This window comes from Oryctolagus cuniculus, chromosome 13, assembly GCF_051225735.1.
Source record: "Oryctolagus cuniculus isolate XC-2025 breed Fujian yellow rabbit chromosome 13, ASM5122573v1, whole genome shotgun sequence".
NCBI classification, from domain to species: domain Eukaryota; kingdom Metazoa; phylum Chordata; class Mammalia; order Lagomorpha; family Leporidae; genus Oryctolagus; species Oryctolagus cuniculus.
The window spans coordinates 9226452-9241064 of record NC_142879.1 but is presented as its reverse complement, the minus strand read 5'-3'; the positions used below and the strand labels follow the sequence as shown (position 1 = coordinate 9241064).

Sequence of the window (14613 nt, the reverse complement as noted above, 5' to 3'; positions counted from 1 at the left end):
AGAAGGACACACACACACACACACAGCAAGAGTGAGAGATCTTGCATCTGTTGGTGCACCCCTCAGATGGCCACAACAACCAGGGGTTGGGCAGGCTGGAACCAGGAGCTAGGACCTCCATCTGGGTCTCCCATGTAGGTGGCAGGGGCCCAAACACTGATTTTCCCAAGCTATCAGCAGGGAGCTGGATCCAGACACATAGTTATTTCTGAGAAACAATGGGTGACAACTCATCTCGATTTTTCCTATACTTTTTCAAAAGTGAGGAGACATAACCAGCCAGAGACAACTAAATTCCTCTGACTTTTGAGTGATAAGAGGAATTGATGTTCCTAACTGTTGTCTTTTTTGCACCAACCCTCTGCGCTATGTTTTTGCCCATATTGTGATATGTGAGTTATGAAGAGCTGCAAGAACCTACATTGATGGAGTTACGAGGAAATGTGGGAAGTGAAAATGAGTTGTTATGTGAAGCCTGGCTGGAAAGTAGAAGCTGATCATTCCCATCAAGGACTGTAGATGGTAGTCTGAGTGTTCTTGCAAAAAGGTTTTATTTTTTGTATATTCATTTATTTTTTTGACTTGCAACAAAACTCAACAGTAGTAAGCTAAACAGGTTTATATTTAATTAAAATAATTATTTCTGTTACTCAAGAAGATATATTATTAAAATGGACTTGCATAAAACATGTGTCAGCATTTTCCATCTACCGTGGGGTCTGTGGTACTTTTGCTGACCATGTGAAGAAGGGAAGACACAAATGTATGAAAGAAGCCCAGACTGTACTTCAAAAGTGAGTAATTCTGTCATGAAGGCTGTGCAGGGACTGTGATGATCATCATTTCAGACATCAACGAAGAATCTCTGTGATATCATTCCATTAGAGCATGGAAACCATAACAGATTGATTAGAAACCAACTCCAAATGTTGAAATAATTTTTTATACTCCCTGGAGAGTGGCTCAAAGTTCCCTCTGTGTCCTCAAACACCCAGTTATTCTGAGCCCCTCAGGTAGATTCCCACACACAGGCCCTTCCTCGGTCTACTGTTAGCCAATGCGAGTTCACATTTTTGCTTTAGCTGCCATCTCAGCTCATGATTTTGATCCAGACTTCCAGTGTGGCTTTCAACAGGGATTATAGCCAGAACATTGAGTTTAGCTAATCCCATACACTGTGCCTCTAAACCTTTGACCATAATAGTGAATTTTTACATGCATGCTTTTTCAAATTTTTTTTTTAAATTTATTTGACAGGTAGAGTTATAGACAGTGAAAGAGAGAGACAGAGAGAAAGGTCTTCCTTCCATTGGTTCACTCCCCAAATGGCCACTATGGCCGGTGCTGTGCCGATCCAAAGCCAGGAGCCAGGAACCAGGTGCCAGGTGCCCCCTCCTCGTTTCCCATGTGGGTGAAGGCGCCCAAGCACTTGGGCCATCCTCCACTGCACTCCTGGGCCACAGCAGAGAGCTGGACTGGAAGAAGAGCAACTGGGACTAGAACCTAGTGCCCATATAGGATGCCAGCACCACAGGTGGAGGATTAACCAAGTGAGCCAGGGTGCTGGCCCACATGTATGCCTTTTTCAAATTGATGGTACTTTTTTTTTTCTTTTAAAGATTTATTTATTTGAAAGGCAGAGAGAGAGAGAGAGTATCCACTCACTGGTTCACACTCCTAAAGGCCACAATGGCCAAGGCAAGGCAAGGCCAAAGCCAGGAGCTTCTTCCAGGTCTCACCTGTGGGTGACAGGCACCCAAAAACTTGGGCCATCGTCTGCTACTGTCCTAGGATATTAGCAGGGAGCTAGATCAGAAGTAGAGCAGCTGGGACTTGAACCAGCATCCATATGGAATGCTGCCACTACAGGCAGTGGCTTAACCTACTGCAGCACAATGTTGACTCCTGCCATTACTTTTAAAAGAGAAATTGATGGTGTGAAGTAGTCAGTTTTCTCAGTGAGGTATTCCTTAAAAGTAGGAACAATCCCATCAGGCATTTTTAGTTAAATTTCTTGGCACAGAAAGTTTCCTCAGTAATGTAGAATTTGACCTTTAAGTCTCAAAGAAATGAAAGAAATATTTATGTCAATAATTGACATTGAAAATAACAGAACTCCCAAAGCCAGCTTTCCTTCTCCTGTTATAAAATTGCAGAGCATTTAGTTTTTGTAATATTATTTCAAGTAATTGGTATTATAGTGCTGATATTGTAGCCTCAATGTTTATCTTCCCAAAAGACTTCACCTAGTTTGGTGCACTTTTTTTTTTTTTTAATCTTTGTGCTGTTCCCATGGGATTAGAAGTGGAAAAGGTTACTGTTTTCTTTTAGAAATAAACATTCCAGGTTTCACTGGGAATTAATGAGGTAGGGATTAAATGAGATCCTCTGCTTCTCAGGCCAGAGCTTTCGCTTCCAGATGGTTCACATATTTCATGGGTTTCTCATTACAAATGATTAGGAGTAATGAGAAAAATGGTGATAAGGCTATTGTTACTGGAAATTTTCAAGTTGTTCATGAAAGTGCTTTCTTTTTAGCAAAAAACGTACCATGGCATAGTTCCTTGCATGAACTCCTTTGGAGGAATAAAAAAGTTCAGAGGGAATGTCCAGAAGATGACTCTCTGGGATGACAGTGAATTGGCACTTAGTCAACAGGGGATTTCTCACACGCACTTAAAGTTTAACCCACAACCACACTTGTCAGCAATTTCTTTCTTCCCAGTCAGAAACGTTTATATATTATGCTTAGAATATGAAGTATCCACAGCTCCTTGTTAACCACTTTCATCCCTTCAAGAGAACTGAACCTAAAGAATGGGACTTTGTGTGTGTGACCAGTTACTCATTTCTTGCAAATACAAAACCTGAAAGTTACATGAAATGAGGATAGCAACAATCTGTTTTTCAAGGAATTTATTCTCCTCTGAAACATTTCTGTTTTTCCTTTTAAGATTTATTTTACTTATTTGAAAGGGAGAGTGGTCATACACTACACACACACCCACCACACACACACACACACACACACACACACAGAGAGAGAGAGAGAGAGAGAGAGATTGTTTATATGATGGTTCATTCCCCGATTGCCTGCAACAGCCAGGGGCAGAGCTAGGCCAAAGCCAGGAACTGGAAACTTCATCCAGGTCTTCCAAATGGGTGGTGGGAACCCAAACACTGGAGTCATCATCTGTTGCCTCCTAGGAGCCTTAGCAGGGAGTCATAATCTGTTGCCTCCTAGGAGCCTTAGCAGGGAGGTGGATCAGAAGTTGAGGTGAGACTTTATCCCAGGGATTCTGATATGGAATGCTGGCATCCCAAACAATGGCTTAATCCATTGTACCACAATGCCTATCCCAATATTTCTGTTTATCAAAGACCAAAACGAGGTTGGATGTCTTGGAGTCTGTCTCTACTCCAGGCCAATTTCTCTTTGAAAGCAACAATGGACATTTCTTTTTGATATCATTGGTATAAATAAATTATTATTTTTAAGTTATAGTTCCTTCAATAATCAGATGAATTTTGGAGACACATTATTGAAAAGTGTTTTGCCATAAATTTCAGACATTCTTGGGATTACTTTATAGTACTGAGTAGTACTTAAGGCATTTACTTTGTCAACTTTGTATAAAATCATTTGTGAAATATTCTGGAGATAAGAAAACATCTTCCTCATTAAAAGTCTGAGATGTGACTTTATATAATCATCCATAGAAAATCATTATGCATTTAGTAATTTTGATAATTTAAAATTAACCAATGTGAAGTATTTATAGGCAAAATACATTCATTTTTTAATTTTATGATTTATTTATTTATTTGAAGGACAGAGTTACAGAAAGGAAGAGGGAGGGAGGGACGGGGTCACCATCTTCCATCTGCTGGGGTCACTCCCCAGATGGCCACAGTGGCCGGAGCTGCACTGATCCGAAGCCAGGAGCCAAGAGCTTCTTCCCGGTTTACCATGCAGGTGCAGTGCCCAAGGACTTGGGCCATCTTCTGCTGCTCTCCCAGAGAGCTGAATTGGAAGTGGAACAGCCAGGACTCGCACAGGTGCAAATATGGGATGCCAGCATTGCAGCCAGTGGGCTTTACCCACTACGCCACACCACTGGCCCCCAGAATACATTCTTATGATTCAATTGGATATCAGTGGATAGAATAAGAATATAAAAGAATAAAAAGGATAGGCCTTTCTCTTGTCAAAGATGAGCAAAGAGAGTTAAAGCAAGGAAAAGTTTTATTCAGTAACTGTCGGCAACAGTAGAGAGGGCAGAGCTCCAGCCTATTTTGCCTGGAAGGAAGTAAGTGGGCATCTTAAAGGGAAAATGAGGCAGTCGGGTCAGGATAAAGTGCATGCTCAAGTGGAGCAGGGAAGTGAGAAATTATCAAGGCTTCGTCACTACGTGCGAGCAGCTGCCAATGCTCAAAGTTAGGATTCTGTCATCTCAGAGACTGGAAGACAGAGGCCCTGTCCTTCTGATGATTGTGTTTCCAAAGAGTGATTTTCAGACCCTTGGGAAAGTCTCCCTTGGGTTGCAGGAGATGAATCAGACATCAAAGAGATGAGTTTTCCCAGACAGGAACACAAAAGAGAGTTTTAGCCTGCTTAGAAATCCTGCTAGAGTGGATCTCCATGCAGATTTGGGATGGAGTCCGTATGTGCTGGGGATTCTTTGTCACCTGTTTTCTCTCTCCTCTTTCTTTGTCTCCTCTCTTCCTCCTTTGCTGTTCATATTTTATTTATCATGCTACACTATGGGAAATGGAAATCACCACTGTAAGTATTTTAAGCAAGAAAGTTTTTTTTTTTTAAATATTTATTCATTTATTTGAAAGGCCGCATTACAGAGAGAAAGGGAGACAGAGATCTTCCATCCACTGGTTCATGCCCCAGATGGTTACAATGGTCAGGGCTGCACCAGGCTGAAGACAGGAGCCAGGAACTTCCTCCAGGTCTCCTACATGGGTTCCAGGGATCCAAGTGCTTGGGCCATTCTCCACTGCTTTTTTCCCAGGCCATTAGCAGGGAGCTGGATCAGAAGTGGAGAAGCCAAAACACGAACTGGCAACCATATGGGCTACTGACATCACAGGAGGCGGCTTACTCTGCTATGCCACAGTGCTGGCAACTAAACAAGAAGGATTTTAATATTGAGAATTATGTGCTTGAAGAATGACTGAAAGTGGTAAGAGAGAGGATTGTAGGCTGAGCCTCCAGGACTGACCCCAGATTGACTACTGGGAAGTTAACACCTCTGAATTCCTTACTAGAGCTCTTGGTTCAAGAACACACCCTGGAGCTGTTGTGGAGCTGTTAGGATGCTGGAACTGTGAGGCTGGCACTGCCACATTTCAATGATCCACCAACACTGAGCACACTAGAAAGTGGATTCCCACATCTAGTCTTGATACCCAAGAAACTGTAGAATAAATGCAAGAAGTTTACTGCAAAGATAGCTTTGACATTGTCATTTGCTTCCAAATTTTCTAATCAACAGAAACTAGCCACAAAGTTTGCTTTCTCTCTTTTTATTTTCCCTTTTTTTCTTCACCCCTACCTTTTAAATGCATGAGTACAGGCTGGCTATGTGGTGCAGGGGTTTTTGATATTGGCTTCCTATTTTCGAGTGTCATTACGAGTCCTGGCTGCTCCATTTCCAGTTCAGCTCTGCTAATGTACCTTAGAAGGCAGCAGAAGGTGATCCAAGTACCTGAGTCCTTTTTTTTTCCACCTGATTCCTTGTCACCCATGTTTGATACCTGGGTTTGGCCTGGCCCAGTCCCAGCTGTTTCAGCCATTTGGGGAATAAATCAATGGATGGAAGACCTTTATGTCTGTCTGTCTCTCTCTCTCTCTGCCTTTCAAATAAACAAAATAAATTTCTGTTTACAAAAAGTACAAGTAAAAAACTTGGTGCATGAAAAGTGGTAAACATTGCTAAGCTTTAAAAATTATACATGAAATGGGTGAATGCCGCAACCCAGATAGGGAGACAGAGGAAGAAGAGTTGCTGTCCCATGAATTAAATGCTATAATGGAATTTTGCATGAAGGGCTGTGGGAGTGGAAAACAAGGTAACTGGAGAGGGAGTCAGAGGAGTTGTCAGACAGGACTCTGATGTTGTCTGGAAAGATGAATGTAAGCTCATCCAGTAGGGAGTGGGTTGGGGGCAAATCCCCTTAGATATTAAGAACTTTGGCTTTAAGAACATATACAACCCTGGTGCAAAGGTAAGCAGCTTTAACTCTAGAAAGAACATGTTGGAGAGAAGAGCTTTCTTCTAATTAAGAGACTCAGAAACAGTGATATCTAAATAAAGTGCTAGTTGCTCTTTCTCCAGCCTTATTTTATGGTTGCTAAAGAAATTTGATCTGTGCCTGTGATACCCAAGATCTGCTTCCTTGGTATATATTTTCTCTCTAAACTTTGAATTCATATTTATTTCATATGCTAAATGCACACAGAAAGTCTTCTTATTATGAGCATAAACATTTCATTTTATGATTCATTTAACAAGCATTCTGCACCAATTTTGAGTTGGAGTTCTTAGTATGTACTGAGGAATCTTCAGAGAGGAAGCACAGTGCAGACATCAGTCCAGTCCAGTCAGACCTTCCATCTCAGCTGAAGAAGCAGTGTACAGAATGCTGTGGGGACTCAGAAGGTAGCTCTCCCATGTCCCTTGGAGACAGTAGGGGATTTCTGGATGAAGCTGCATTTTAGCTGAGAAGGACAGGCTGAGCAGCAGTGTTCAGGACAGTTTAATAAAAGTGTGGGTGCAAAGGTACTCTAGGAAAAGGAACTAGCTTTTCCTGTATCAACTGTCCTTAGTGAGGAGAAAGCTGTGACCATTGGTTGAAGTGTGATGTGGGAACAAAATGGGACCAGGAAGACAAATATAGTAAAATAAAGCAGGTGATCTCAGGGGTTTTGATTTGTGGAATCGTGTGATGGAAGCTACAAGTCCCCTGACAACTCTGGGAAGATGGGTTGCTTGAAATCCAGAGAAGCCAATAAGAGCTTTGCGGAGGGGGTGAAATTTGCTTAGGGCTTGTAGAGTATTTGGAAACACTGTAGGGACCTTGGGGAGCAATGTGAGTTCCTACCCAGGGTTACATGGGGATGATCTGATTGTTGGTGAGTAAGAAATAAGATGTGTCTTTAGCAAATGCACATCTTTAAAATGGCAGAAACTAAAGTTGGACATGTCACTGGTGCTTCTTCTGAAAAGCTAAAAATGCTGAGACATATTTAAGGCAATAAGACTAAAAAGTGTAGCAGAAAATATAGCAACTGGGAGTTGGTAGGTTCAAGTACTGGTGAGTCTGTAGTGAAATATATAATGCTGGATACATCAGAGAGACCCTTGCCTAAGGAGCTACAGTGTATAAAGTGAGGTCTGTTAAACTTCATTATCTAAAGGCTGTTTTCAGTTCTGTGTGGCTACATGAATTTAGGAAACAGGGACATGTTGAAATTTTTGGTGTATTTTATTGTGGTGTTATTGCTATTTGCCCTTAAGAGCAGTGTTAAGTTTAGGAAGCTGTGATTTGGAACCCAAAGGCTTGAGTTCAAGTTTCCGCAGTAGTACTTGCTGACTTCGTGACTCAAGGCAGTAATTTACTCCTCCTGTAAAGCTAGGATAATGTTTACCTGGCCTGCTACTCAAGGCTATCTTGAGCCTCACACCTGATGACTATCTAAAATATTGTGTGTTCTATAAAATGCTACAGAAAAATTTTAAAAGAAGTATAGTAGCAGACCATGTGGCCATCACGTGTAATGAGATAATAGGTATATAAGTAGTCGCTGTGAGAAGAGAGTAACAAACAGCAAAGCAGACATTTTGCATGAAATGCAGATAGAAAATAGTGACTTACCGCATGAAGCTGATGAAAAAGGGATGAGGTGGAGAGGTGGGGAGAGTGACACTGGTAACTGGAGTGGGATATTATCAAGAACATTCCTCTAAAATCCCTGTGCTGGACACTGTAGCAGGTCTTTTTTAATGCAAAGGGATAGTATAATAAAGTATGTTTTTATAGTCTAGCTCAGAAGCCAAAATGAAAATATGATTTGTGAGCTTCAAGAAGCATAAGGGGAGAAGACAGGACTTAGGAAGATATTTGGCTTTCTGTATTCCCCAATAGCATCTCCATAGCAAACATCTCAGGTGATGAACAAGACTGGAGAGGGAAAAAAAAGGTGGGCTATAAAGCAGTCAACATTTATCAGCCCATTTCTTGTTGCCTTGGGAATAAAGCCAGAAAACTACAAACACAAAGGGGACATTTCTAGAAAGTGCAATGAGCTCTGACTAGAAGATGCTGAGATGTGTCTCTGCTCCAGGTTCCTGCAGTTGCTACCATAAAGGGAGCAGCTGAGACTCGGCGCTCCGTACTGCAGTTTCGTTCCTCAGGAGTTCCTCCTGTCCTGATGCACAGCTGAAGGAATGCAGACCTGGGGAGATTGTATTTTATGGGTTGCTATGGAACTGTCTAAATATTATGAACAATGCAATAGTATATGTCACACAGCGGTAGATTGCCATGAAATTAAGGCAGCTAGAAATCATCTGCACATCCCTGAAATGTAAGCGTAAAGTGTAAAAGAATGGTATGTGTGTTTGTGATAAACGAATTTTCCCCTGTTACACTAAGTGAAATACTACATGGAGATGGGAAGTCAAATTTCCAAGGAACGTTAGTCAGGGAGAGGCCTGTGGACCCTAACAAGGGGATGCACAAGCAGGCTCGGACAGGCCTAATCAGGGGAGGAAGGATGAAGATCTCGGTGGCTTCAGAGATCTGACATGTAACATCAGCACTGCAAAGAGAACTGCTTTAAAATCTCTCCCTGAAGTTGTGGCTCAGGTGAACAAGGTAACAAAGGTCCGGGTTCCAGCAAGTCACCCAGATGGAAACAGGGCCCTCTTGCAATCTCTGCTTTGTGCTGCAAGACTCCTCTCTCAGCTCTTCAGGGTTTGCTGTTCGATCCTTTCTCGGATTCCAGTAATGGTTTAGGAAACTTAGAATTTTACATCAGAAATGGCCCACCAGAAAGTAGGCCTCCCCACTTAGACTAAGGTAAGCTTCATCAGAATAAGAAATACAGCTCTCAGTGCATACCTTTTGAATAACAGTTCTGTGAATGCTGTTTTCTTCTGGGGATCATGCCAAAGCCAGCTTCCTCTCTGAATGAGCGTTTCTGACCTATGAATTCAAAATACAACAAGCCTACGTCACAAGCTGTGCAGAGAGAGCAGGAGCCAAGTGCAGCTGGGGCTTTGTGGCTTTGCTTGTTTCCTTTTCTTTTTTCTCCTCTTCTTCGGACAGCTGTTACTGAATACTTACTTTTTAAAGGGAAAAACATTTCTCAAAAATCTGTTTTGCTTCACCAAACAATTCAAATGTAAAACATAGTAAAACTAAAAGGGGTAGGGTTTTACTCTGAAGAATGTAGGTACAGCCACCTTCTCTGAACATCTGGTAAAGTTCACTGACAGTGGAAAGCACCCACTTCCTGATGCTTCTCTGTCTTATCTCGCCTGGTTGTGAGAGCAAGATTGCCTTCTTTCTTTCCTTTTTGGTTCCTTGTTAAAGCAGCATGAAAATACATTTTTCAAAAACATCTTTCTTACTTACAGCAGTTTCTTTTATATGATGTTCTACAACCTGGATGCTCTTGTGTAGCATATTCCTGTAAGAGGCTGAGAGGTTTAGAAAAAATATCATCAGCAGGGCACCTCCACGTCTCTGCTTGTGAGCCCAGCTTCCTGCTGGCGAGCACTCTCAGAGGCACTGGTGACGGCTCCAGTGGCTCCCTGCCACTCATGTGGGAGGCTTGGACCAGACCCCAGCTTCTGGCATCAGCCTGGCATAGTCACAGTTGTTACAGAAATCTTGGGGAATGAACCAGTGGATGGAGGATTTCTCTCTCTGTCTCTATGCCTTTCAAATTTAAATACGTAAGTATTTATTTGAATAAAATTGAATGGAGCATTGTCTCAGTTCTTATTTTTTTTTTGGTCCCCTACAATGGAAGAAAGTCAGCAAAACAGGGTCAAAGTCCAACTACAGTCAAGAGCTAATGTAACAGAATAAAAGAACTAATCAAATTCCATGACATTCTTGGTGTTATATCAAATATTGTTAGAAATTATTGGCATGTTCATCTAGTGTTGAAAATAAGTTTGTTTTAAATATTTTTATTTTAAGAAGTGCTTTATGTGCATGAAGTCTGTACAATTTTAATTTTTTAAAGCAACAAGCAAGAGATAGGAATATAATAAACAAATATGAAAAACTAAAAGCTTGATTTTATTTATGATCCAGTCAGAAGTTTCTTTTTTTAAAAAATTCACTCATTTATTTATTTTTTTGACAGGCAGAGTTAGACAGTGAGAGAGAGAGAGAAAGAGAGAAAGGTCTTCCTTCCATTGGTTCAACCCCCAAATGGCCGCTACGGCTGGCGTGCTGCACTGATCTGAAGCCAAGAGGCAGGTACTTCCTCCTGGTCTCCCATGTGGGTGCAGGGCCCAAGGACTTGGGCCATCCTCCACTGCCTTCCCGGGCCACAGCAGAGAGCTGGACTGGAAGAGGAGCAACTGGGACAGAATCCGGCGCCCTAACCGGGATTAGAACCCGGGGTGCCGTTGCTGCAGGCAGAGGATTAGCCAAGTGAGCCGTGGCGCTGGCCTCAGTCAGAAGTTTCTAACCATCGCTTTCCCCTTATAAATTAGAAATCTGAGCAAACAAAACAAAGCTTTTTAGTTGTCATGAAAGATAATTTTATTAAAACATGTTAGTGGTATAATTGTTCTCAAAGGTAAGCTGTTATCAGTTAACAGATTAAAAACCAAAAGGACTCTGGGTATAGTTCTGTGGTCTTCCTGCTGCTGCCCAACTGTGAGACACATTCTACTGAGTGGACTAAAATCTCCTGATTCTAGCTATTTCTAGGTTGCTGAATTTCTGAAGAAGGAAGTGGATTAGTCAACTGTATCATCTTTGAGTGTCGTGAATATGACAGAGAGGTAAGTATTTTATATGCCTCGTCAAAGGACAGTGTATCAAAAAGAAAGTGTCATTTGGTCATTTGGGAGAGCTAGGATGTCTCTCATTGTCCTTTCAACAAAGCTGTCAGCCTCCTTTGGCTGAAGACTTCAACATTATTGCTCATAATGAAAGAATAACAAAATATATATGAAGATGAATTTGATTCTGTCATGCCTGTAAAGTAATAGAATATATAACTTTGGTTCTCAAACAGGTGAGATTTTGTCCCCAGGACTGCAATGCCTTCCATGGTTTCGCATTGCAGCCCCAGTGTCAGTAGTACTAATGTAGAGAAACCGTATTTTATGTGAATTAACACAATGTACAGATTACCTAATGTATACATGATATAATCCTCGAATAGCTTTGTTCTTTTAAGATTAGAAAACTAACTGCTTTTTCCATGTGTTTTTAGAATTTTATTATAGAATCAATAACTACTCATGTTGTACTCAGTCTGAAACTGAAATAACTATTTTTGAAAAAGATTATTTGGGAGGCAGAGTTACAGAGAGAGGGAGAGAAAGAGAAAGAGGTCTCCCATCCACAGGTTCACTCTCCAAATGGCCCCAATGGCTAGAGCTGAGCTGATCTGAAGCCAGGAGCTTCCTCCAGGTCTCCCACGTGGGTACAGGGGCCCGAGCACTTGGGCTATCTTCCACTGTCTTTCCAGGCCATAAGCAGAGAGCTGGATAAAAAGAAGAATAACCAGGATACTAACCAAGATACAAATGGGATGCTGGCACTACAGGCAGAGGCTTAACCTACTACACCACAGCTCTAAGCCCCAGTAACTATTTTTAATGACATGGAAAGGAGACGTATTTCTTCTTATGTTTGCATGTGAGGATCAGTTTACCTGTCTGCACCTATTCATAAACCCCAAATGACAACTATTTTCAAACCTGAGGATGAATTAGATGAAAATTGCAGGAAAAAAGTTCTGATTTACATTTAAGCTATCAGAATGCAGATGTTGTTTTTCATGGTATGCTGACTAATTAAATGGTAACATCTTTGGGTTTTGCTCATCTTGTGGGTGTGTGAGGATAGACTGAGGGATACAATGTCATCGCATAGTTGAGTCTCACTGGGATTCTCATTATAATGAGACATGGAAGTCATTATCCATTTTGGGTTCTGATCATGAATATTCTTTCCCCATCTGTCTCTTACTGTGGGAGGGGGCAGGACAAAGGAAACCTGGCAGAAGACTGGAAAGAGATTGGACACAGTTCACTCAGAGAAATGAAGTGGTGCTCGTTATGTAAGCCACAGAGGACCAAATTGGAGGCGGCCTAATTTCAAAGAAATCAGCACTCAATACCCCAATTCCTGATTGGAACTAGTGTCTGTGTACCTGCAGCTTTTCCCAAGCTGGGGATGAAAATGACACCATACCACAATACACTAATTACTGATTATAAATCCTCTTCTGCAGAGCATTCCCAAGTTATTTCTCATGTACATTCACCGCAGCCCCCTCACTTCCTCCTCTGTCCTAGAACACTCTCCCTGGCTGGCATTTGCTGCCTTCCTGCCCCTGGAGGGTACATCTCCTGATGGTGCCCCACAAGTGACAATACTCTCGAGAAAGGGGCTTTGTCTGGATTCTCTCAAACCTACTGCCTCCAGATGTGCCAAAGTCATGGATCTGGTTTTGAACAATCAGGGAAAGTGTACTTCTCTCTGATTCTATGCTTTCTTTTGACATCCAGGCTCTCACTTTGCATTATTTGAATCTAGAGATTCACAATATTGTAAAAGCATCATCTTTCTGTTCTATGTACTTCCCACAAGGAGCTTCTAACTAGCAAAAAACTCAGGACAAGCAAAATTCCAGATACATTGTCAATATTTCTCATCTGTGGATAACTTCTCTTTCTTCCCACCAAAAGGCAAAAATAACAGGCAACTTCAGTTCAGCCTTCTGGTTTCTACTCCTAATCCAGAAGATTTACTATAATCAAGAACGTTCATCTGCACTTAGATGTAGATTATTGATAGCAACATAGGTGTAATAGATGAATTTTTTCTTTACATTGGTGTAACAAAAGGACCATTCTGGAGATTATAAATTATAAATAGTTTGTCCCCAAATCAAATAGTTTACTACTTGTAGTGATACATAGCTGTAATATTTGAGACAATTTTCCCCTATTTTTTCTTAGTCATGTTTCAAACTCCTTGGTGTCAACAGAACACCAAGGCTGTTAAATGAGGGATTTCACTAAGAATGATGGAGTAAGAAGTAGATATTACAGTACAGACATCATTAGCCAAAAGCAGTGTATCATTCTAAGAAAAATTTGTTTGGATTATTTATTTATTTATTTGACAGGTAGAGTTATAGAGAGTGAGAGAGAGAGACAGAGAGAAAGATCTTCCTTCTGTTGGTTCACTCCCCAAATGGCCACAACAGCTGGAGCTGCGGTGATTTGGAGTGAGGAGCCAGGAGCTTCCTCCTGGTCTCCCATGTGGGTGCAGGGGCCCAAACACTTGGGCCATCCTCCACTTCCTTCCCGGGCCACAGCAGAGAGCTGGCCTGGAAGAGGAGCAGCCGAGACTAGAACCGGCTCCTCAGGCGGAGGATTAACCCACTGTGCCACGGCGCCACCCCCCAAGAAGAATTTTGATTAGCCTAGAACTTTTGAAGATGTTACATCAATTGAGACCTTTACCTGTATCTAATTGAAGAATTAAGACTTTTCTGGTTGCTTTCAAATTTCTTTCTCCAGCCTCATACTCCCCTGAACACAAGACTCACCTGTCCAACCACTGTTTCTGCTTGAGTGTGTGAGAGGTATCCTGTGCTCCAGGTGGGAATTGAACTCTTGATTCTCTTCTGCACCACCACCAGCTGTGACCCTCCCCTATATTTCCTTGTCTGAGTTTCTGGCAAGTCCAACCCAGTGGAAATTTCTCTTTTCCCTACAATGAAAGCCACCACCAGTTCTGTGAATTCCAGAGTCAGGCACTTCTCATTATCTGCGCTGACATTACCCTTGGACCAAACTACCATCATCTCTTATGGGACTATTGCAGCAGTCTCCTACCTGTTCTCTTGCTTCCACTTTGGCTTCCAGATTAATTGCAGCACAGATCCTAAAAGTTAAATGGCTTAAAACCTTCCAGTGATGCCCTGCTGTTCTCAGAATAAAAGTTGATATTCTTGTAAGAGCCTAGAAGGCCCTTCATAAATTCTTTGCCACTCCTTTCCTGTTGTCCTGACCATAGCTGCTGCCAAAACCCACTTCATGGTTGTGTAACCTACACAGTGACACAGAGCCTTGTGCTCAGGGGGCACCCAGATAAGGTTGGAGGTTCTTGAAATTCTTAATAATTGTGAACAATAGATCCTCCTTCTTATTTTGCATTGGGTCCTGTAGATTGTAAACTCAGTCCAGTCTTCTACCACCTTCTCACTCCTACCCACTGAGCTGACCTCCTCACCCACTTCAACACTCTGTACACTCTTCCTCCTCCTAGCCTGCATGTTTGTTCTTCCCTGTGCCTGACACTTTCTTCTCTAGAGAACCTAAAGTG

The 14613-nt window shown here is 41.8% G+C and overlaps 2 long non-coding RNA genes across 4 annotated transcripts in view; one reads left to right on the top strand and one right to left on the bottom strand.

Annotated features, from left to right (window-relative positions):
- Positions 1–11050, top strand: part of LOC108178230 (uncharacterized) — a 78708-nt gene extending 67658 nt beyond the window's left edge. The window contains exon 4 of the long non-coding RNA XR_016219476.1: positions 10962–11050. This is a non-coding gene — a long non-coding RNA (uncharacterized LOC108178230). The remainder of the gene's footprint in view (positions 1–10961) is intronic.
- Positions 3883–14229, bottom strand: LOC149122473 (uncharacterized). 3 transcript variants are annotated; one of them, XR_016219473.1, is made up of 4 exons: positions 14124–14218; positions 13835–13998; positions 9139–9222; positions 3883–8470 (listed from the first exon to the last, which is right to left on the bottom strand). It is a non-coding gene; the product is annotated as an uncharacterized LOC149122473 (long non-coding RNA). The 3 variants fall into 3 exon arrangements; XR_016219475.1 differs by lacking the exon at positions 13835–13998 and having other exon boundaries at positions 14124–14229; XR_016219474.1 differs by lacking the exons at positions 13835–13998; positions 14124–14218 and adding an exon at positions 9655–9945.
- Between the last annotated feature and the right edge of the window lie 384 nt (positions 14230–14613).